Consider the following 23,871-nt stretch of genomic DNA (forward strand, 5'->3'; position numbering starts at 1 on the left):
TTCCACCCCCATTTAGGACTATTACCTGCCTTGTTAAATATTCAGGGGCACTGCCCCTCCGGAAAGGGTGCAAGCACTTTAGCACCACTAATCGATCCACAGCGCCTCTGTGCAAGCAGCCTGTTAAAGGAGATTACAAAACACAGCTCCGGGTTTGACAAGTTTCCCAGACTTGGGGTTTGGCAGCTGGAGACAATCAGGCAGGCTTCTCTGTCCCCACCACCCACAGCTCTGGACACAGAGAATTGCTTCTCTATTCCCAGGATGAATTACTGACTTGGAAGATTTCCCAATGCAACCTTGTTTTCACAACTTCTATTTTTGTCTCCGAAGATGATCTTTAGAATCTTCTTTTGTCAGACATTCTGGGGCCCAGAGGTACACTCAGACTCGATGAAGCAGCTAAAGCTCAAAGAGGGGAAATGACTTGCCCAAGATCCCTAGGGGAGGTAGCTGGGGCGCTAAGATTAGCTTGGGAAATGTTGATGGACTGAATGCACTGGTTGGACTAAGATAATAATGGGTTGGAACCCCATGAACCCAGAGGAAGCTCTCTAGAGACACTGAACAAGTAGACTGGAGCCAGGTTGGGGAATCTTTTCATTGACCGTGGTAGCTATTCAGGGTGATTGAAATTATATTCAGTCATTGATTCATGCACCTACTAAATATTACTATATGCTTTCAGTGACCTAAGAATTGAGCAAGTTTCTGGTGATAAAGGATGGAGCAGTCAGACAAGAAGACAGCAAATAGGCTAGCAGAAAATCTAGATAATGGAATATAGTATTATACAGTCAGTAGATCATTTATAATGATGTTATATGTGATATTATATGATATATATTGTTTTAGTTTGCTCGGCTTGCCACAACAAAATACCATATACTGGGCGGCTTAAGCAGCAGAAATTTATTTTATCATGGTTCTGGAAACTAAAAGTCTGAGATTAGGATGTCAGTGTGGTCGGGTTCTAGTGAGAACACTCTTCCTGGCTTGCAGGCAGCTACCTTTTCACTGTGTCCTCAACAGTAGAGAGATCTCTGTCATTTCTTCTTATAAGGCCACTATCAGTTTTCCCCATCATGGGGAAACCACTTCATGACCTTATCTCCCAAAGGCTACACCTCCAAGTACTATCACACTAGAGGGAAGGGCTTCAACATATGAAGGGGAGCATAAGTCAGTCCATACCTATGACCAACTATGATATACAGTATGGAATGATATGACATAAAAATACAGGCTAAGAACTGAAAAAGGAAGGAAAGGGCAGGAGAAAGCTTCTTGCAGGTAGTAACATCTAAAGCCAAGTGTGTTGTCAAGTTTAAAGGGAAAACACAGAACCAGAGACCATAGATTGGGGCAAAAGGCCCTGGGTCAATAAGGGAGTAGTTGAGTGGGCAAGGAGAAAGGCAGGAAAGTCCAGCTGCTGAGCTCAGGCAATGGAGGCAGATAGACTTCAGGCACCTACAGGACCATGGATACATCATTCAAACCTTCTAAGTCTTGATTTCCACAATTATAAACTATGGAGAACAAAAGCAGCTAACTTGGCAGGTAGTTGTGCAGATTGTCATGAGGTAATCCTCCAAAAGAGCTTAGCCTGAGGCTGGCATATTGTGTTTAATAAACGGGAATTATGATTATTGAAGAATTGATAATACTCCACCAGCACAGCCTGTTGGCTCTGCCTTCAGGAGGCATCTTGCCTCCAAACACCTGACAATCTCCAACAATTTGTGTGGCCTGGGTGGACTGTTTAAAAACTCTCTACGCCTCAGTTTTTTCATCTGTAAAATGGATACGTTATTAATGTCTACCTCTCAGAGCTGTTGGAAGTACTTACAAATTAACATACACGAAAGGGCTTTAAAAGATGCCGAGGCTTCAGCCCATGGTGAGTGCTAAGTAAGTGGTCCTTACTGTTATCATCTTTTGTTTGGAATGCTGGGGTAGCAGGCTCTTCTTTGTTTTCTCTACTCCTACCCCTTTTCCTTGCATCTCTCCACAGAGTAGCCAGAGTAAGGCATTCAAAAAATAAATTATGTCAGCCTCCGATGTATTACCATCTCACTCCACAAAAGCAAAGGTTTCACATTGGCCTGGATCCCCTTATCACTCAGACCTTACTTCCCACTGCCCTGCTCATTCACACTGCCTCTGCCTCCCCAGTCTGACATGCTGTTCCTCTGACGTAGCATGTCGGTGTGTTTTTACTTTCTGTTCTCTCTGCCCGAATGTTCTTTCCCAGGTATGTTTAAGAACTGCCCATTCAACTCCATGCAGGACCCTGTTTAAATATCTCGTTAGCCTGAAGACCTCTCCTGCACAATTCACCCAAGGAGCCAAGGACGCCCAGCACATCCTACCACCCTGACCCTTCTTGATTTTCCTTCTTATCTGACATATTATAAATTTATACTGGTGATTGCTTATTGCCAGTTGTCACAACAGAATGGCAGCTCCATGAAGGCAGGGATCTGGCTTGTTCACTGGCAGCAATTAATGCACTAGATACATGGAAGGTGCTTAGTAAATATTTTTCAGTGATAAATGAGTAAAATGGTTATGGCCAGGTGTCCTCTCTGATTGAACACTGACCATCCGTCCAGGATAGGGGTGGCCCCTCTGGCTGCGAGGCACCTGGACTGCCGTCCTAAATGAAAGACTCAGGAGCCTTGAGTCCCCGATTTCCAGTCTAGTGTCTTTTCCAGGAACAGCCTGGAAAATCTGCCTGAATAGTTCTCAGTGGCAGAAGGCAAGCAATCTTCATTATTTAGCAATTCTAAGCATTACCTTAATGACCTGGTAAATCATCCTGAAAATCTGAAGGTCTCTAAAATATGGTGATTCTGAGAAACGGCTGACTCAGGCAGTCTCCACAGGGAAGTTGTTAGTGATCAGTTTGGATGGGCTTTTTGCAGGTACTTTTATGTTCTACTTAGGTGAGGTGCAAAGGAATGAAGTATAGTTCTCCCACCTTTTATTTTTTCCTTTTTTCTTTCTTTCATTCTTTCTCCTGCCTTCTATGCAGTAGAGTACAATCTGTTCAATCAAGACAATGCTGTAAATCCTGCTGTGTGTGTGTGTGTGTGTGTGTGTGTGTGTGTGTGTGTAGCTTCTGTGGCATTATTTTAACCAGAAATCTCAGTTAAGTGGGGTCAGAAAGCTATTTTGATATTCATATCCAATATCACTGGAGCCATTTCTCAAAACAAGTTGGCTTCCTACAGTTTTTCTTCCTTCCTTCCTTCCTTCCTTCCTTCCTTCCTTCCTTCCTTCCTTCCTTAAAGATGAAATTGAAGATGAACACTTACTTCATAGTAAGTGTGGCCACCATCCAACCTGACTCTATATGGTACCACCCTTAGGTCTAAGCAACAAGGCCTCCATCCTGAGCCCCAGGCTTTAGAGGGATCTTCTATTACAAATACAATAGGAAATGCATTTATTGAATAATACACTATCACCTTTGCTTTTGGCATCCATTTGTCAGCTCTGGTGCAGCATGATCCCTATACCTGAATCTCCACTTCTCTGAGTGCTCCAGCCCCTGGAAAAAAATAAATCCTTTATCCCAGGTGCTCAAAACAAAAGATAAAATGCATTCAAATACCATTAAGGTTTACAAGTGGCCTGATGCCAACGTCAGAGATAGAGAGGTTGTTGGATTTGAGCAGCAGGAACAACTCAGGTGACAGAGCAGACAAATTAATAATTTGTGAAATCTTTCCATGCAAATAGTACAAATGCAATAGGCTTGTGCATGGTAAAATAGTGTAAGGCATCCATTTTCTTACTTTGAGTTCATATTACATCTCATAATTTCAAAGATAGATTTGAGCTATCTCATGAGAGGTATTAACATCAGTTCCCCAGGACAGTTAAGGAACATTTTCCTATTTTGAATAATTCATATTGCTCTGGGAGTTTCATATGTTAGTATCATGGGCATAATGGACATGCAGCATGATGCAGATTCTTTACATGGGTAACTAGATGGACATTGCATACTAGAATCATAAATTGTATTACTGCTAAAAAATGAGTAAGATTTAATTAAATTTGCAAACAATCAAATAAAATATTTCAGCTTTATTTAAATAATTTAAATGCATTTTTTGATATTTTGACATTAATATAATTTGAATTTTTAACTTTTAGCTTATTTTGCATATTTTACAAGAAAACTGAAAAATAAAAATAATTTTCATCTTTTGATTTTTTACATTTATGTTAATTTACCTTTTTGATGAACCTTTATTAAAATTGTGTTGGTTTCAAATCCAATTATATTTTACTTTCCAACCCTTTAAATCATTTAGAATGAGTACAAATTGGGAAGGCAATAGAATCCAAAAAGATGAAAATTTACTTCAGAGAAGAAAAGGAAAAAAAAATTTCAAAAAAGGGGTTTGCTTTGAACTAGAAAAAATAAAAGTGAATGCATTTCATGTAATAGGAATCACATGGAATTAGTGACTATTACATTACAAATTCTTGATGTAAAGATTTAATTATTAATCAAAACAATGAAAAATGAGCAAGGAAATTACTGTTATCAAATCTACAATCTGAACAAGTCAGATGAAATCAATGCAATGTTGTGATCTTTACTAAATTAAGACGTAATTACTGAACAAAAAGAGAAGATGTGGGCCTCCATTTTGCCATTGCTCTGGATCAACCTTCCCCAAAACTCACTGCAGGAGATGATGCTACAGCCTCAGCTCACCTACCTTCCTATCCCTAAATACAAGTCCATCAAAACTTTTCTTTATCATTATAGGGGAAGGGCAGCACATTGTTAGCATGACAAATATGGGGGGAGACACAGATGTTTAGGCCAAGTGCCAGCTTTTGATGGTAAATTTCTACACCAAGAGAGAAAATAGAACTCACTCTGAGCCTCTTCCCTTCTATTTTACTCATTTATTTTTAAGTTACACATGTGGTGAGCGATGTTATATACAAGGCCTTTGCCAAGTGCTTTTTATGCTTTATTTTATTTTATGTTAGAACAAGATTCTGGAAGAGTTAATGTTACTTTCTTCATTCACAGATGAGGAAGAAGGGAAGTCTGTGCCAGACCCAAGGTGATCCATAAAGCCAGGGTCATGCTGAATGAGCCAAGGTAGTCTCACAAATAATCTATGCTATCTCCCCTGAAACTAAACTACTTTTAGGATGAGGGTGGAGGATTGTGTACATCCTCTATCCCTTTTGGATTACTTTTTTTGCAAAAGGCCACGTTAACTTCTCCCCAAAGATCTTTAACTGTAAAAAACAAAATCAGTGTCTATTCTTCTCCCATTGTATGTGAATAACTTGAAGTGTGGGCTATATCTTATTCATCTTTTTATTCCCTGTGTCTACAACAGGACTTACATGCTTTAATCTTCTAGTAAATGAATGAATGAAGACAGTGCAATGAGTGACCCTTATCTCAAGTGAATAGTTTTATTTAAATATCTTCAGAGCATAATATGTCTGCTTGGGAGACTCACAATCTCCCTCTCACTGTGTTCCTGCCATCTCACAGGTAGAGGCATGAGTCCTCTTGCAAGTATCAAGTAGAAACATCCTGCTTTCTTTCTGCCTTTCACTTTGTCTTCCCTATCAGATGAGGAATGACTTGTCTTACAGCCAAGATTGGGATGGAAGAGCAAGAATACCCAGTGAACCCCCTTCTAGACTCTTTTTGCCTAGTGTGCCCACAGTATAGAGGCCTTCTTTTCTCTACCCCTCCATCCATATGAGAAACACACTTTAATAAGGGACCAAGGATGCCATCTCAAGAAAAATCAGGAGGCTCACTTCTGTGCCCACTTTCAGCTTCTTTAAGGCATGGAGATGACTTCCATGCAGCACACTGGACAGACATCTGGTCTACAAATCCACTCTTCCCACAAGTGGACCCCACCTCTAAGATTTAGGAGAAAGGTGCCCAAAGTCAGAATTGGGCAGCAGGTTCAAGTCTCATTCTCCAGTCCATATCAACCAATATTAAAGCTGATATTCTCACCCTTATTTAACTCTTACGTGTGTGTCTGAATTGAATCTGAAATTCCAAGAGGAGAGGTATTGAGTAAAATCACTATCTTTAGAACTTTCTTCTAGGCAGAAATGATAAATTTGGGAAAAGTCTTACACTTTTAGCTATAAAAACTGAATGCAGTAGGGAGCACCTGGGTGGCTCAATGGTTGAGCCTCTGCCTTTGGTTCAGGTGGTAACCCCAGGGTCCTGGGATCAAGTACCACCTCAGGGTCTCCACAGGGAGTCTGCTTCTCCCTCTGCCTATGTCTCTCCTCTCTCTGTGTATCTTTCATGTATAAATAAATAAAATCTTTAAAAAAAAGTGCAGTAGATGCCCATTCTTACTTACCGAGCCCACTTTTCAGAAGCCCCTCCTTTATTCCTATAATAAGGTGCCTCCCACTCCCATGACCTTTGTCCTCAGTACTCTAGAGAATACTCACTATGGTGAGTGTCACACTGTGAATGTTACTTGTTTTTGTAGGCTTCACAAACCTCATGCTCAAAACTCCTCAGAAGTAAGGAAATGAAGAGCCTGATTACCTTACTCTTCACTTTATTCCCTGTAGTGAGCTCAATGCCCAGCAGTTAGAGAGCACTTAAAAAATAAATATAAATAAATATTAATAAGTGAGGAAATTACAAGTTAATTTAATATGTAACTCTGATGCCCTGGAACTTGAACTATCTTGTTAATGTTTAGAAAAATTATTTCAAAACACTTCAAGAATTTAATCTGACATTTTAAAATGTCGCTGTATCGCACAAGCTGGTGAGAGGCTAGGGGCCAGACAGGGAAGTGGCTCAGACTCGGGAGTGTGAGGGCTCAGATGCTCATGCCAGCTCTGCCTCCAGCTTGCAGTGTGAACTCAAAAATGCAAACTCTATAAGTGGCATTTTGCATTTTAATGGCATTCTTTGATTTTCATAAAATTATATGATGCTTGATTAGAGAGAAAAAGCACAGGGAACATAGTTTGCCTTTCATTCTATCTAGTAAAGAGTCTGAAACTTGAAGAGATGAGCTCTACTTTTCTACCACACAGCAACAGAACCAGACTCAGAAAATGGCAGTGTTTGCCTACCAGGTCTGCATGTCTCCTGTGTGTGTGTGTGTTTTTTCTAAGAAATAATCCTGTTTCTTATTAAATATGGATATGCCAGCAGTCAGTAGGCATTGAGGATTAAATTAGACTCTGGAAGTCTACTCTCTAGTGGAGAAAGGAGATTAATCAATCGAAGATTATAGATAAAATTGAAAACTATCATGGTATGGTATGCTCAGAACCCAGGATTAGGAGGCCATGCACAGAAGAATCTTCTAAATTCACCCAGGGAGGAAGGATGCTAAGTTATTCATTCTAGGGTGATTCATGACCTGCAGTTCTATATTTGAGTCAGGATGCTACATGAGTATGGAGGCACAAGAGAGCACTTAGGAGGGGTCATTACAGAGAAATGGGAAATCATGTGGAAAGAAACCCTTCACCCTATTTCCCTCCTTGCTTTCTACTGTCTACTTCTAGTTCCTCCACATGCACATTTACCTGTAGCCCTAGCCTACACACCTGTTGATCTTCCACTAAAAAAAAAAAAAAAAAAAAAAAAAAAATGTTCCTACCTCCTCTCACATGATGGATTCCTTATTCTTCACACTTGACCTTAAATGTAATTTCCACAGGAAGCTTGCTCTGTCTGCCCCGCTTCTAAAGTAGCACCCCTTTTATTTCTCTCATATGACAATACGTTTTTAGCCATGTACTAAACATGCTTTTTAATGTTAGTTTCAACATAGGTTATTTTTAATACCCATATCCATCATTGGACTGTGAGATCCTGAGAGTTAGGATCATGTCTGTTTTGTTCTCTACTGTACATGCTGTACTTTACACAGTATTTGGTTGACATTTACTGAATGCCTACTGTTCAGTTGACATTTACTAAATGTCTACCACGTGCTGGACAATGTTCTAAGGATTTTACAAATTGTTATCTCAATTATTTCTCTTAGCTTCATGAGGAGATAGATACTAAGGTAACCCTCATTTTATAGATAAGGACATTAAAGCATAGAGATGATAAGTAACTAGCTCAAGTTTGAGAGTGGTAGTAGCAGAACTGGAATTAAATCAGGTGGTCTAACTGGAGAGTCAGTGCTCTTGGCTTAGATGCCAATCTACTTCTCATGACTAAGTGAGTGAAGCAATGAATAAATAAATTATAAACAGCAAACTGTGTTCAAGAAGCTGCAGGAGTATAGTATGACTGAAATATAGGGTTAGTGATAGGGCAGGACGTATATGATGGGGCCAGGGATTAGAGGCAGTGAGATTCAAAGCATAGAGGGCCTAGGGTATTAAGATATGAGATTCCTCCCTTTGATGGCAGATGCACTGAAGAATCTGCAGCAAGATTTCACATTTAAGAGAGATCACTGGCTTTTCTTTTAAAATGATAACCCAGGGGCAGCCTAGATGGCTCTGCAGTTTACTGCTGCCACCTTCAGCCCAGGGCCTGATCCTGGGGACCTGGGATGGAGTCCCATGTCAGGCTCCTTACATGGAGCCTGCTTCTCCCTCTGCCTGTGTCTCTGCCTCTTTCTCTCTGCCTCTCATGAATAAATAAATAAAATCTTTACAAAAAATTAAAATAAAATAAAATGACAACCCAACCTCAGAACTGAATCATGAATGCTAACTTCAACCCCTACATTATACCTCCATCTCATTCCCTCATAAGATCTGCTTTCTTCAAGCTGAACCTGTCAGACTGGCCATATCAGCTGACTGTCTACCTGTTTGAGAACAGCTTTCCCACCTGAAGATGTTTCTCCATACTTCTTTGGCTCTTTGGTTTACAACTAATTGAGTGGCACAATGCAGTTAAACCCCTTCCAGAGCTCAAGGGCCCAAGTCCTCCTGAAACATCTTCAGTTCTTGGTATTATCTGCAATGTAATGGGCATGGCACTTACTTAGTACACTGTGAAGGTAGAATGGTAAGTTGATTCTTAGATAACAGTATATGTGTTGTTAAGGCGGGAGAAGGGTCAGGAATGAAGAGACTAGTACTAGCTGTGAGGCTACTACAGTAGTCTAAGTTGAGTTTAAAATGCTCTTTACTCTATTGGAGCTTCTGGAACAAGAAAGGAAAAAAGTTGCCAAGTCAGAGACAATAGAACTTAGGGAATAATTAAAGAAAGACAGTGCAAAACATCAGAGGCCTTTAAAGTTTTGAGTCTGAGAATCTGAAAAAAAAAAAAAAAAAGAAAGAAAAGAAATAGAAAATGAAAGGGAATAGAAAGGCTGATAAGATTCCTTTGGATATGTTGAGTTGGAGGCACTGAATGGGCACCCAGGTGTATATGCCCAGCTGGAAACCAGCAGAGAAGCCTATGGACTGGGAAAGAGCATGGGAATGAAAGACACAGCTGTGAGGACCACTCTTGTTGATGTGGTCATTGAAAATACAGCTTGAGGGTGTGTATAAACAGGAAAAACCCAAGGACCAGTGCCATAAAATAGCCACCACTAGGTGAAGTACTTCATTTCATATTAAGGGCACAGAGCTTGGAGCTACAGAGATAAACCATGGCTAGGTTTGAATCGTGCCTGCAACACTTTTTGGCTATGTGACTTGGGCAAGTTTCTTTATTTCTCAAAGCTCAGATTTCCTTTTAGTAAAATCAGGATAACAAGCTCCATCTCCTGGGGTCATTGTGAAAAATCACTGAACAAACATGCGAAGGACCCAACATACTGGACAGCCCATTGTGGATCCCAGAAAACACCAGTACCCTTGCCCCATCTAAGACCCTATTATTGGTGCTTGAAAACCATTGCTCTTGCCTGATGTAGGTATTTCCTCTTATAATCCTTACTACAACAGTATATAGAGGATTTGTGTGCCTCCATCATTTGTTTAAGAAATTTAGGTTCACAGGTAAGTAACTTGTCTAAACTTGAAAAAGCTAAGAACAAACCACCTCCAAATTCACCCTCTTGACACAATAAAATTTTATTTCTCACTCAAGTTACAGAGCCACCATTGGTTGGGTAGTACTTCTAGGTAACTGTTTTCCAGGGAAAGACTCAGGAATCCAGGCTCCTCCCAGCATGTGACAGTCCCATCTTTAACACTTGTCCTGTAAGGTCATTCATGTAGAAGGAAGAGAGTAAAGAGGATCATCAAGCCAGGAATTGATAGCTAGGAGTGAAAGGAGCCCACACACATAATCTATTGGCAGAACCTAGTTATATGTCTATCCCTAAATCAGTTTCAGTGAAAGCTTGGAAATGTAGTCGCCTTGCCTAGGAAGAGAAATGAGCAAGACTGCCCTGTCTCATAAGTAGTGAAGGTGGATGTGAAAGAAGTCCTAAATATGGAGACAGGAGGAAAAAGACAGACAGGAAAGGGGAAATTTGACAAATGAAAAAAGACCTAGCATAGTTTTCATGTTCTGAAAGCCAAGGGGAGAGAGAGTCTCTTCATTTATTAAATCCCTACTATGTGCCAGGCACTGTGCTAGTTCAGTGCAAACTCACAAAGATGCAGTATCTGGATGAGGATATGGAAGGGTCTACCAGGCTTAGCAATAGTATCGATAAGGGATTTGTTTCAGGAGACCTAGGTAAGGAGCAGGGAAGAAAGAGACAGGTTTTGTTGCTGTTGTTAAGTTTTATCATTGCCAGAGGCATGTTGCATAGTCCTCCTGAGAGTATTGTTGGAAACTCGCTTTCTCTTTGAGAAAGAACTCTGTGAGACCCTGAAGACTTCTTACAGAATAGCAATTATTTACCCCCAGGGTAAGAAGACATGACATAACTAAAAGAAGGCTATGGGGTGGGAGGAGCAAAGAAATTATGAAATTCATACTTTATCTCTTTAAACATTTATGTTTCTTCTCCCATTTGGTGACTCACTTTTAAAGAAAAAGAACAAACAACAACAACAACAAAAAAAAAAGGAGACAAAACAAAACAAAAAAATCAAGAAACAAAGCATAAGCCTGGGAGCTCGGGCTGGTCCAATCTGAAATTACTTTGATACAGAAGAACTGAGAGAAGTAAGGTAGCCATCAGATCTTGCCAGAGCCTCAAAGACCCTCCCCTGTTCCACATAGGACTTCAGGATCTCTAAAATAAACAACAGCAGGAAATCCCTCAGTCTCCTGGATTTCTTTTCCTTTTTTTTTTTTTTTTAAGATTTTATTTATTTATTCATGAGAGACACAGAGAGACAAGAGAGAGGCAGAGACACAAGCAGAGGGAGAAGCAGGCTCCATGCAGGGAGCCTGACTTGGGACTTGATCCGGGGTCTCCAGGATCAGGCCCTGGGCTGAAGGCAGCGCTAAACCGCTGAGCCACTAGGGCTGTCCCAGTCTCCTGGATTTCTCAGGATGTTTTCCATTGGTAAATTTCAAACTCTCACCCTCTGGTAGCATGCCAAGTTTCTACCCGGTTGCCTTTTAACCTCTACTCTCCCTTTTAGATTCATGTGAGTTAATAATTCCTTCAGATTGTTTACCTGACTTCTGACTCAGCATGCCTTGAGGTCATCACCCCTCAAAACCCCTCCACAGCCTACTGCACATTGATATACTGCCCCACACAAAACCTGGAGTCTGAGATACTTTATTCCATGTGTAACCCAGTACCCTTCCCCTAATCCACCTCATGCGGTGGAGGAAGTTCAGGCACATGTGGCCCAAGAGAGACTGCAAGGGAATCTTCTGTGCAAGTAATAGCATCATGTTTGCAATGCAGGAGGCCACAGTGGGTGATGGGTAATCCCAGACTCCTGTTCCAGCTCAGGGGAGAAAAGTCTTGAGGCAAAAGCACCATCGGAAAAAAATAGAATCACCTCTGACATAAGTCTGAAATCTGGAGAACAAACTGACAAATAAATAAAACTGAGACAAACAAACAAAAATAGTGGCAAACATCTGAATAGCAACATAGGAAGAGGAAATCTTAACAGCTGAAAGAATGAGGAAGGGAAGTTCTGCTGGCTTCATGCAGGAAATAGAGCCTATGGAAGATCTTTACTGAAGGAAAAAGCACTAAACATACATTGTGATTACAGCAATAACTCAGTAAAGAGAGAGATGCTAAAGATGCCACAGAGGGTGGATGAGGTGGTCAGGAACAAAGGCCCAAATCTGCTAACTGGATCATCAGACAATTTCTTCCAGGTGGAACAATTGTCAGGAAGTGAGAGGAGTGGCCGCATAGACAGTAACCACAAAGGCCAGAAGACAATGAACATACAGAATCTTCACTACCACTCTGGTAAAATGGAAGAGCCATTGGATTCAGAATCAGCAGATCTGATTCAGCCCCAGTGGATCCAGGAATTTTGACAATTTTCTGTGTTCCTCTATCTTCTTTTGTAAGATGAGGGAATTGGAAGGAAGAATTCTATAGTTCATCATTAGGGGCCAATATACACAGCCCTTTCCCTCTTTGAATGTTCCCATAGGATGCAATTCTCCTATGAAAGCTCACATCTAAAAAAAAAAAAAAAAAAGAAAGAAAGAAAGCTCACATCTAGAAACAACTGATTTTTGATAATCAAGGAGACACCAAATACAACATATGCATTTTAATCCAAATGGCATGCCTAATCCAGAACCATCCCATCAGGAATGCCATTCATCCACTTAGGTTGAATCAAAGAAATTCTAGATCCCCAAATCATTTTGTCTCTTAAAGAAACAAATCTGTTTTTGTTTATTCCATTGTAGTGATTATTTTCATACTAATTTTTAAAATTCCATCACAGTGTTCTATAAAAACTCATCTTGGTGCTCAAGGGACTTAGTGAAGTTGGCATTTTATTCTGTTGGTTGTTGAAAGTGAAGTCTGTTGACTGGGAAAATGTTGACTTCTGTTGCTCTGAGTAAAGATGTGTGTATCTATGTGTGTGTGCTCCCAGTTTGGTAGGTAATAAAAAGATTAAATCTGAAAATGGCTCCATTCTACAAGATATGGCATTTCACATCTAGTTGTATTTTACAACATTTTCAGGTAGAATTTGATTACTGTGAACAATTGACTATTGATTCATGATTCTCAGAACTCAGCAGGGTATGGGGAGAAGACTCAGCCAATTGCAAATACTTGGAAAGTGTTCTCAAGCAGCATGGCTTATAATCAAAAGTACTGAGAATTTAAGCAAAATCTTAAAAATCCTGCCCTACCTCCTATTAATGAAATATTTTGCTTCTCTAGGTTGAGCTTCCCTGGATCAAGTATAACTCACTCCTACATTAAATGGTACAACCATGTAAAATCTGTTCAGTGTGACCCCAACATATTCAATAATAAAGTATAAGATGTGTGTGTATATATATATACATTATCTTACATTTGAATTAAAGACACTTGAAAGCAACCTTAGCCTTTTCTACCCTTATCAGTTCTGATGGTCATCAAAAATTAATATGTTAGGAAAATATAGATGAAGCACAGGAGATATATTGAAGTCTGATAGACCTGAGTTCAAATTCTAAATCAAGAAGACTTGGGACTAAGTTTCACAGGAAAAAAAAAAAAAAAAAGACATAGCAATCCTCAATGTATTAAAAAAAGAAGAAGACTTATAAAAGTCTCTTAACCAGCATGAATGTCATAAATAAAGTAAGGATAACCTTACAGGTTTATTATGAGGCTTAAATGAAATTACATATGTGAACACACAAAAATCATTTTTGATCATTTACTATGTTTTGGCTTAATGTGAGCATTACCAAGTACATGAGTATTCACTTATATAATCCTTATAATAGCTTTATGAGTTTGGGATGTGTGAGTGGCTTTGTCAGTTAAGTGTCTGACTCTTGGTTTTGACTCAGGTCATGACCTCAGGGTCATGAGATTGAGCCCTGTGTCAGGCTTCATGCTCAATGGGGAGTCTGCTTGAGATGCTCTCTCTCTTCCATTCCCTCTGGCCTTCCACGGTGCTCTATCACTCCCTCTAAAATAAATCAATCAATCATTTAAAAAAATAACCCTATGAGTTAGATACTATCATCATTCCCTTTGATAATAGGCAACCACTATCTACAAAATAACTGAATACAAGAAAGTTTAGAAAATTTACCAGAATAAATAGTAATTCTAAGCTTTGATTATGCCAGAGCCTATATCCAAAAATAGCACATAACGTACTGACATTTTATTACAATCCTATGAAATTGATCCCAGAATATATTTATGATTTAAAGACTTCACTGATTCCTGTGCTATATTAGGTGAGTGTCCTTTCTATTTACTCCAATTATATTTAAACTTTACTTGGCTATTTTCAATGATATAACTAATTTATGATAACCCAAAATGGAAAACCAAACTGGAACCTTAACAAACTTACACCTCAGTGCAAGTTTCTCCCATCAGCTCAGATCTCTACTTCCACTAACAAAGTATAAATATCAATAGGAATCTTGTATTTATAATTCTCATGCTCTCCTTTTTATGGAGAGCACCATCTATTCATATTCCTAAATGTTATAAGCAAAACACACACATGCACACTTAAAAGAATCAAGTAGTGAGTAATTTTTGAAAGTTACTTTTATTCTTTAGCATTATGGCACTAAAGATCCATCCAACTTTGTAGCATTGACCCTGGATAATATTACTGTGTGACTATTCCACAGATTATTCATCTACTCCCGTGATGACAGACTTAAGGCTGTTTCCAGGCTTTCATTATAACATTCATCATAGTATTCATTATGACACTGCTATAAACATTTTCATAGATGTCTTCTGCTATGCATGAGTAAGACTTTTGTTTTCAGTATTATCACAGGAATGGGTTTTCTGGGTCAAAAGGTTTAAAAACTTTAGGAAATAATATCAAGTCATTTTCCAAAGTGATTTTACCATCTTATGTACTCACTAAAAATGTATAAGGCTCTCCAATGCTTTGTATTGTGATTTTATTTTAATTTTTCTAATCCAATAGGTGTAAAATGATGTGCCGTTGTAATACTGATTTGTTAACTAGGGTGTCCATCTCCCTTCTGTTTTTCATATATTTACTGAATATGTGTTTCCTCATTTATGAAATACATCTTTATGCCTTTTGCATATTATTTCTGTGGATTTTTAGCATTCTTATTGTATAATCTTGATACATATTCTTTGTTATAGTTAGAAATATTTCTATCTTGGGATACTTGGGTGACTCAGTAGTTGAGTGTATGCCTTTGGCTCAGGGTGCGATTCTGGGGTACTCAAATCGAGTCCCGCATCAGGCTCCCTGCATGGAGCCTACTTCTCCCTCTGCCTGTGTCTCTGTCTCTCTCTCTGAGTCTCTCAATAATAAATAAATAAAATATTTTAAAAATATATGTCTATCTTCTCTCAGTGCATAACTGGGATTTTCACATTCTTCCAGGAGTCTTTTGATAAAAACTTCAATTTTCTTACTTTTAATAACATTCAACTCACTGTGTGGTTTGCCTGCTCCTGATTGGACCCAAATGGACACATACACACGTAAATGCCAAGAAAGACTCAATACCATGAATAATTACATAAAATCCAAATTGATTCATACATACAAAGAATTCCAATAAGAAAATTGCAATAGGAAGAGAGGACTGGAAGAAGAGATATAATATCCATACTGTAAAGTTCCAGTTAAGAAAGTGTTTATGGATTCTTGTTTCACATTTAGATCTTTCATCCATTTTGAGTTTATCTTTGTGTATGGTGTAAGAGAATGGTCTAGTTTCATTCTTCTGCATGTGGCTGTCAATTTTCCCAGCTCCATTTATTGAAGAAACTGTCCTTTTTCCAGTAGATAGTCTTTCCTGCTTTGTCGAATATTTGTTGACCATAGAGTTGAGGGTCCACTTCTGGATTCTCTATTCTGTTTCATTGATCTATGTGTCTGTTTTTGTGCCAGTACCACACTGTCTTGATGACCACAGATTTGTGGTACAACCTAAAATCTGGCATTGTGATGCCCCCAGCTCTGGTTTTCTTTTTCAATATTTCCCTGGCTATTCGGGGTCTTTTCTGATTCCACACAAATATTAAGATTATTTGTTCCAACTCTGTGAGAAAGTCCATGGTATTTTGATAGGAATTACACTGAATGTGTAAATTGCCCTGGGTAGCATTGACATTTTCACAATATTAATTCTTCAAATCCATGAACATGGAATATTTTTCCATCTCTGTGTCTTCCTCAATTTCTTTCAGAAGTGTTCTGTAGTTTTTAGGTCCTTTACCTCTTTGGTTAGGTTTATTCCTAGGTATTTTATGCTTTTGGGTGCAATTGTAAATGAGTTGACTCCTTAATTTCTCTTTCTTCAGTCTCATTGTTAGTGTATAAAAATGCCACTGATTTCTGAGCACTGATATTGTGTCCTGCCACACTGCCAAATTGCTGTATGAGTTCTAGCAACTTTGGGGTGGAGTCTTTTGGGTTTTCTACGTACAGTATCATGTCATCTGCAAAGAGGGAGAGTTTGACTTCTTCTTTGACAATTTGAATGTCTTTTATTTCTTTTTGTTGCCTGATTACTGAGGCTAGGACTTCTAGTACTATGTTGAATAGCAGGGGTGAGAGTGACATCCTTGTTGTGTTCCTGATCTTAGGGGAAAGGCTCCTAGTGTTTCCCCATTGAGAATGATATTCACCGTGGGCTTTTCATACATAGCTTTTAAGATGCTGAGGAATGTTCCCTCTATCCCTACACTCTGAAGAGTTTTGATCAGGAATGGATGCTGTATTTTGTCAAATGCTTTCTCTGAATCTATTGAGAGGATCATATGGTTCTTGTTCTTTTCTCTTGCTGATATGATCTATCACATTGATTGTTTTACGAGTGTTGAACCAGCCTTGCATCCCGGGGATAAATCCCATTTGGTCATGTGCAGAACAATGAAATTAGACCATTTTCTTACACCATACACAAAGATAAACTCAAAATGGATGAAAGATCTAAATGTGAGACAAGATTCCATCAAAATCCTACAAGAGAACACAGGCAACACCCTTTTTGAACTTTGCCACAGCAACTTCTTGCAAGATACCTCTATGAAGATAAGGGAAATAAAAGCAAAAATGAATTATTGGGAATTAATCAAGATAAAAAGCTTCTGTACAGCAAAAGAAACAGTCAATAAAACTAAGACAATGTACAGAATGAGAGAAAATATTTGCAAATGACATATCAGATAAAGGGCTAGTATCCAAGATCTATAAGGAACTTATTAAACTCAACACCCAAGAAGCAAACAATCCAATCATGAAATGAACAAAAGACATGAACAGAAATTTCACCAAAGAAGACATAGACATGGCCAACAAGCACATGAGAAAATGCTCTGCATCACTTGCCATCAGGGAAATACAAATCAAAACCACAATGAGATACAACCTCACACTAGTGAGAATGGTGAAAATTAACAAAATAGGAAACAAGAAATGTTGGAGAGGATAGGGAGAAAGGGGAACCCTCTTGCACTTTTGGTGGGAATGTGAACTGGTACAGCTACTCTGGAAAACAGTGTGGAGGTTCCTCAAAGAGTTAAAAATAGAAATACCCTACGACCCATCAATTGCACTGCTAGGGATTTACCCCAAAGATACAGATGCAGTGAATCTCTGGGACACCTGCACCCCAATGTTTAGCAGCAATGTCCACAATAGCCAAAATGTGGAAGGAGCTGAGATGTCCTTTGACAGATAAATGGATAAAGAAGATGTGGTCTATATATACAATGGAATATTACTCAGCCATTAGAAATGACGAATACCCACCATCTGCTTTCAACGTCGATAGAACCGAAGGGTATTATGCTGAGTGAAGTAAGTCAATCAGAGAAGGACAAACATTATATGGTCTCATTCATTTGGGGAATATAAAAAATAGTGAAAGAGATTATAAGGGAGAGGAGAGAAATTGAGTGGGAAATATCAGAGAAACACATGAGAGACTCCTAACTCTGGGAAACAAAAAAGGGGTAGTGGAAGGGGAGGTGGGCGGGGGGATGGGGTGACTGGGTGTTATACTATATGTTGGCAAATCAAACTCCAATAAAAAGAGAGAGAGAGAGAGAGAGTGTTTAGTACTGAGAAAGGTAAAGGATAGAAATTTGACCAATGAAATAGGCTAGGGGTCCAGAAACAGATCTTTATTTATACATGGAAACTTAGTATGTGATAGGCTTAATATGCCACATTAGTGATGAAAAAGAGGACTCTTCACTACTTGAAGTTGGAAAAGAAAGCACACTCACTTTATTTTATTTTTTTTTTAATTTTTATTTATTCATGATAGGCACACAGTGAGAGAGAGAGAGAGGCAGAGACACAGGCAGAGGGAGAAGCAGGCTCCATGCACCGGGAGCCCGACGTGGGATTCGATCCCGGATCTCCAGGATCCCGCCCTGGGCTAAAGACAGGCGCCAAACCGCTGCGCCACCCAGGGATCCCGAAAGCGCACTCACTTTAAAAAAAGCCCTGACTTACACCATGTGATAAAATCTCATTTATTCATGCACATATACTTGCCTAGAATTCCTTGCTTACAGTCTTCCATTCTCCTATCCAGTCTCCTATATCACTAGTCATATGTCAATATTAGGAGTCAAAAAAGATATATACCAAAAAAAAAAAAAAAAAAAAAAAGATATATACCACAATAATAATAACCCTCATTTTATGGGACAGAGAACCAATATGAAGAGTGTTGGCTGTTAAATGTACTGTCATTACTTACACATTTTGAAACCAGAAATATAACTGCAGCTAGGTCTGCAGATTCATTAGACCCAAAAAGAAATGGCCTTGGGCCAAACTCCATTTTTGCTCTGCCTCTACTGGCTCCCAATCTAATCAGAGGACCATGAGGACACTTTCACACTGATATTATACAAACTTTTGTATCCAGTAGTCTTAAAACTCTGAATATTTTTAGTAAAATTTTCCTCTAAGCTAACAGGGCTTTTGTGGGGTGCCTGGATGGCTCAGTCAGTTAAGCATCAGATTCTCAATTTCAATTCAGGTCATGATCTCAGTGTCTTGAGAGCAAGCCTGTGTGAGTCTCCCCACTCAGCGGGAAGTTGGCTTGAGATGCTGTCTCTCCCTCTCCCTCTGTCCCTACTCTCACTTGTGCTCTCTCTCTAAAATAAATCTTTAAAAAGGCTTTTGTAAAATTATGAGATAAATATTTACTTTATAATTGTGATGGCATTACAGGGTCTTTTCTTAAGGGGTTCTGACTCTGCTTTCTATCAGTTGACTTGGGGTCTATGAGTCAACTTCAATCTGGAAACTGGATGAGAAACTATAATTTTTCATTGCCTTAATTGATGTTAGCCTTTGTCACTCTCTATTAACTTCCACTGGTTAAAGTTACATTCACAGAGTTTGAATTGGTCTGCACTTCCAGGGTGGGCATTGACTCATCCCTCACATCTCAACAGGAACAGGGAAACCTCAGAGGTGAAAAGTCTACAGTGCTAGCACAAGGTGTTATGCTTGCAGATTATACCTATATAATTATTTACCATAGGGTCTGGAGTAAACCTAGGGTTCTGGAAATAGGTGTGAACAAGAGACTATAAGAAGCATCATAAGAAGCAAATAATACAAGTGGCTATTAAGCCAATGATGAATGGAAATTCTCTTCATTGGCAAAATTATGAGCAACACATCTGGTTTTTTCCCCTCTTTTTCCATTAAGAAAGATGATGTGATGAGTCTACATACCCTTATGGTAGTGGCCAATTTGTTGGCTTGCTACTTTTAGGTAATGTAAAAGACCAAAACTGCAAGATTAGTGACAAGAAGGTCTGGGAAAGAAGTGTATGCATAGATTTTTTGGATTGGATATATATATATATATATATATATATATATATATATATATATATATGTATATATAACACATATTCTGTACTACATAAAGGCCCACAGGAGGTCATCCACTGTGGAAAGGTTCTTAGTAAGATAAGATCATTTATACTGTGGATGTCAGCCCCTTTCCCAAGAAATACTGATGCTTTTTCTGTGGCTCATTATACAGTGTTGGCAGGAAGAAGCCCAAGCATGAGCACAAAGACATAAATTAAGCCCCACCAAAACTGATCCAGGTACTGAAACGACTGAATGTCTATCTTGACATCAGGGGATGCCAATATTAAGCCCAAATATAACACCATTTCCTGCGATAACTAGTGGCCAATGCCTAGTGAATTACATTGGAACCCCTCCATCATGAGGCAGTAGTAATTTTTATTCTTGAGAATAGATATTTTAGAATATTATTCTGGATAAGGATGACTGCCTCCCATGCTTTGTCAGCACAACCACATGTGGACTTACAGAATGCCATAATCATCACTTCAGTGTCCAAAACAGCATCTTATCTAACTAAGAAACGATATGGCAAATTAAATAAAGCAAAACTTTTGCATATGCAATTTGTTTGTCTTATCATGTAATCCTTCATCCATATCATGTAATCCATCCATCCATCCATCCATAGATGGATCCTACATCCATCTATGTAGTCCAATAGAATTGTAGAACTCACACACAGCTTCCTTCCCTAAAAGCAGGGCAACCATTTAAAGCTTACTTATAGTATTAGCTAGAAGAAGCCATCCTCAAGTATTAATGTTGTCCTACATAAAGTGATACATGATCTAAACCAATAACCATCCCAGTTTGAGGTGTCATTTTCCCCCAAAGCCAGAATAGACAGGTCTGGGAACAAAGAAGTGAAAGTCAGAGAGACCAATCTCACTTCACTGTATATCTCATAACCCCTTTAGAGAATTTTTGAATTCCAATTATTGTATTTCTTAAGAAAATAATGTTTCCCTAACAGAGAATAGCAACATTTTTATTAACTTAGAAGACAAGAAAATACCCTGATCATTTGGCTACTGAACTGAACGACAGAGAGGGTGATTATCACAAGGAACTTGATTTCATTCACTAGGAAGAAATTAAGTTGCTTCTACCCAATGGAGAAAAGGAAGAATCTGAATGGCAACCAAGGAAGTCACTAGGGTAACTTTAGTGCTCTCGTGAAAATAGTCCTGGTCAATGGAAAACTATGACAATCCAATGAAGATAGAATATTTGGGAATAAATATTTAGGTCACCCTAAGAGAAGGGATTGGCAGAAAATAGAGGGACCATGGACTGTGGTCTTATAAGGAAGTTGTTAATATAATAAATTGTGCATAACTTACTATATTATTTCTTCTATCCCACCTGTTATGACAACTTTTAAAAAAAAACTATTGCTGATGATTGATATACATTTCTATTCCAGGCAGTATAACAAAATAAGGATCTCTGCCATCAGAGCTAGCATAAGGCTGAGACAAGGGAGTATCCTAAGATACAAAATCAAGAAGTTACTTACTCTCAAGGTTGTACATGTACAGGGTACCATTTGTATTTAATTATACTAACAGCTGTGTCTTCCAGATATATGCCCTGTGGTTCTATAATAGATTGATAATATTCCTTGTCTCCTCATATTTATCTAAGCTCTTAAAGATCAGGAGCTCTATCTTGTTCACACTATATTATGGGAGCTTAGCACAGTGCCTAGCACATTGTAGATGCTAATTAAAAGTTTGTTTAATGAAAGCATGTGGTCTCACAAGGTAAGTTTTGTTTCATTTTTATTTTTGTGTTTTTACACAGATTTTATTACACAAATATTCACAAACCAAGGCCAAGAGATTCTTCTATTCTTGGCAGGGAATGGGGGACATTGTTGATGATAAGCTAATAAGCAAAACATTTCAAGCTAAAAAGAGGACAAAATATCACAGAAGGACAATATAAAAAAGAAAGCATAGAGTGAGAAATATTGATGGTGAGATTTAGATTGCAGAACCAAATTTCCTATTTACTGGCTCTGAGAATGGAGACAGGTTATTTGATCTCACAGAGTGTCAATGTCTGTTATTTGCAAAATAGAGTATGATATCTAAGATATAGACCTTACAGAGCCATAATAAAGATTTAAAATTAAATTTTAAGACTAGATGAAAATAATTTGTTTTAACATGATATATAATTGTAAAGGATTCATACTTAGCAATTTCACTTTTTCTAACTAATCTAAATGAGTTTTTTTTCTAGCACTAATCACAGATTATCCAGTATGATAGATAATTTTACACATGCCAATCTTATCTTAATAATAAGGTTTCCTGCTGTCATTGGAGATTGAATCTTATTTCTCTTTTCTCTCTCCCTCTCTGTCCCTCTAATTAGTTCCCCCCTCCCTGTTCCATGTTTGTCTCCTTCCTTCCTTCCTTCTATCTTTCCTTCCTTCCTTCCTTCCTTCCTTCCTTCCTTCCTTCCTTCCTTCCTTCCTTCCTTCCTTCCTTCCTTCCTTCTTTCCTTCTTTCTTTCCTTCCCTCCTGCCCTCCCTTCTCCCTTTTCTATTTCCCCTTATTTCTTCTTTATTTTCTCCTTCTTCTCCTCCTACTCTTCTTGCTTCTTCTTCTGCTTCATCTGCTTCTCCTTGTTTCTCTTCTCTCCCCTCCCACTCTCTTTCCCCTCACTCCCCTTGGTATCTTTCCTTAGAATTTACTATAAGTTAAGGAGTCAATAATGTCTATTGAATTAAATGATATTTCTCATCACCCACGAATTTAGTGTTTTCCTGCCAAGACTTGTACTTTTTTTTATTTAACAAGTTATGATCCAGTAAACTTTTTAACATTATAAAACATAAGTAAAACCAAACGTATGCAATTAAGCTGATAAGACATGGCATTAAACTATATTTTTTGTGGTTTCAATGGGTTAGCTCGAGGGAGTACACACTTAGAATTCGTGTGAGAGGAGAAATAATATCGAGCAAAGCAAAGAAGAAAGAGATATGTGAGGTGAATTTGTCCAACTAAATATTAAGGCAGTGATGTGGGTTGTGGTGCTGTCCATGGTGCTGGCCAAGTATCCAATTTGGAGGGGAAAAAGTATAGCCTGTCCAGTTTCTGCCAATATTCCCTAGCCAGGTAGAAAAGAAAACATAAATGGGAAGAGAGTGGAATTAACCATAGAGAAAATGGGTAGGGGTTGTCAGTTATGCAAGATATTGATCCCCTAGTTTATAAATTAGGGAAAGTTAAAGAAATAAAAAGAAAGATTATCATTTAAGGAAATCCAAAATTATTGAGAAAGGAACTACAAAGTACAATATTGGAATGTGAAAACAATTATACAATAAGAAAAATGTGAACCAAGGAAGTAACATCTGTGCTTGTGTTAACATAAACCAACTTACATGGATACCAAGACAGAAGTTACATCATCAATGCTAATAGTTTTTTTTCATTTTTTATTTTCTATCTTGATTTTTTAAGTTACATTTTTTACATTATTGCAGATCGAATTAAAGCATGATTTATATTTTATGATATTTGTCACTGATTTTGCATTAGTTTGATGGTTTAGTCATATTCTTGATTTCTATAATTCTTTATAAATCTGTAGTTTATTTATATTTGGATGGGGGTATATTAGAGACCCTGGATTTTCTTCCTCTAATTCATGCCTGATGCTTTGTGGGAGTTGTTACTAATAGTCCCTTCTCCTCATGTGTTTCCAGCATCTATTAGTATCAGCCCTCAGCAAAAAAGTTAAAAGTCATCCTCAACTTCTCTCACTGTTGAATTTGTTTCTTGCAACCATTTCGGATACATATAACTACCTCTCCTATTTGATATTAGCTACATTCTTTATAATTAAAAGAATGTCCGACTTAGTTTGGCATATAGCTATATTTCACTTTTATAATTCACTGCTCTGATCAAATGACTTTAG

General features: G+C 38.3%; 1 long non-coding RNA gene across 7 annotated transcripts in view; it reads right to left on the reverse strand.

Annotated features, from left to right (window-relative positions):
- LOC144301225 (uncharacterized) overlaps positions 1 to 23,871 on the reverse strand; it is a 108,946-nt gene that overhangs the window by 65,827 nt on the left and 19,248 nt on the right. For 3 of the 7 annotated variants that reach the window (XR_013368039.1, XR_013368033.1, XR_013368024.1), the window contains exon 3: positions 3,474 to 3,556. The exons of the other annotated variants lie outside the window; for them this stretch is intronic. This is a non-coding gene — a long non-coding RNA (uncharacterized LOC144301225). The remainder of the gene's footprint in view (positions 1 to 3,473; positions 3,557 to 23,871) is intronic. 7 annotated transcript variants of the gene reach the window in all.

The sequence above is a fragment of the Canis aureus genome, chromosome 2 (genome assembly GCF_053574225.1).
Source record: "Canis aureus isolate CA01 chromosome 2, VMU_Caureus_v.1.0, whole genome shotgun sequence".
NCBI lineage: Eukaryota > Metazoa > Chordata > Mammalia > Carnivora > Canidae > Canis > Canis aureus.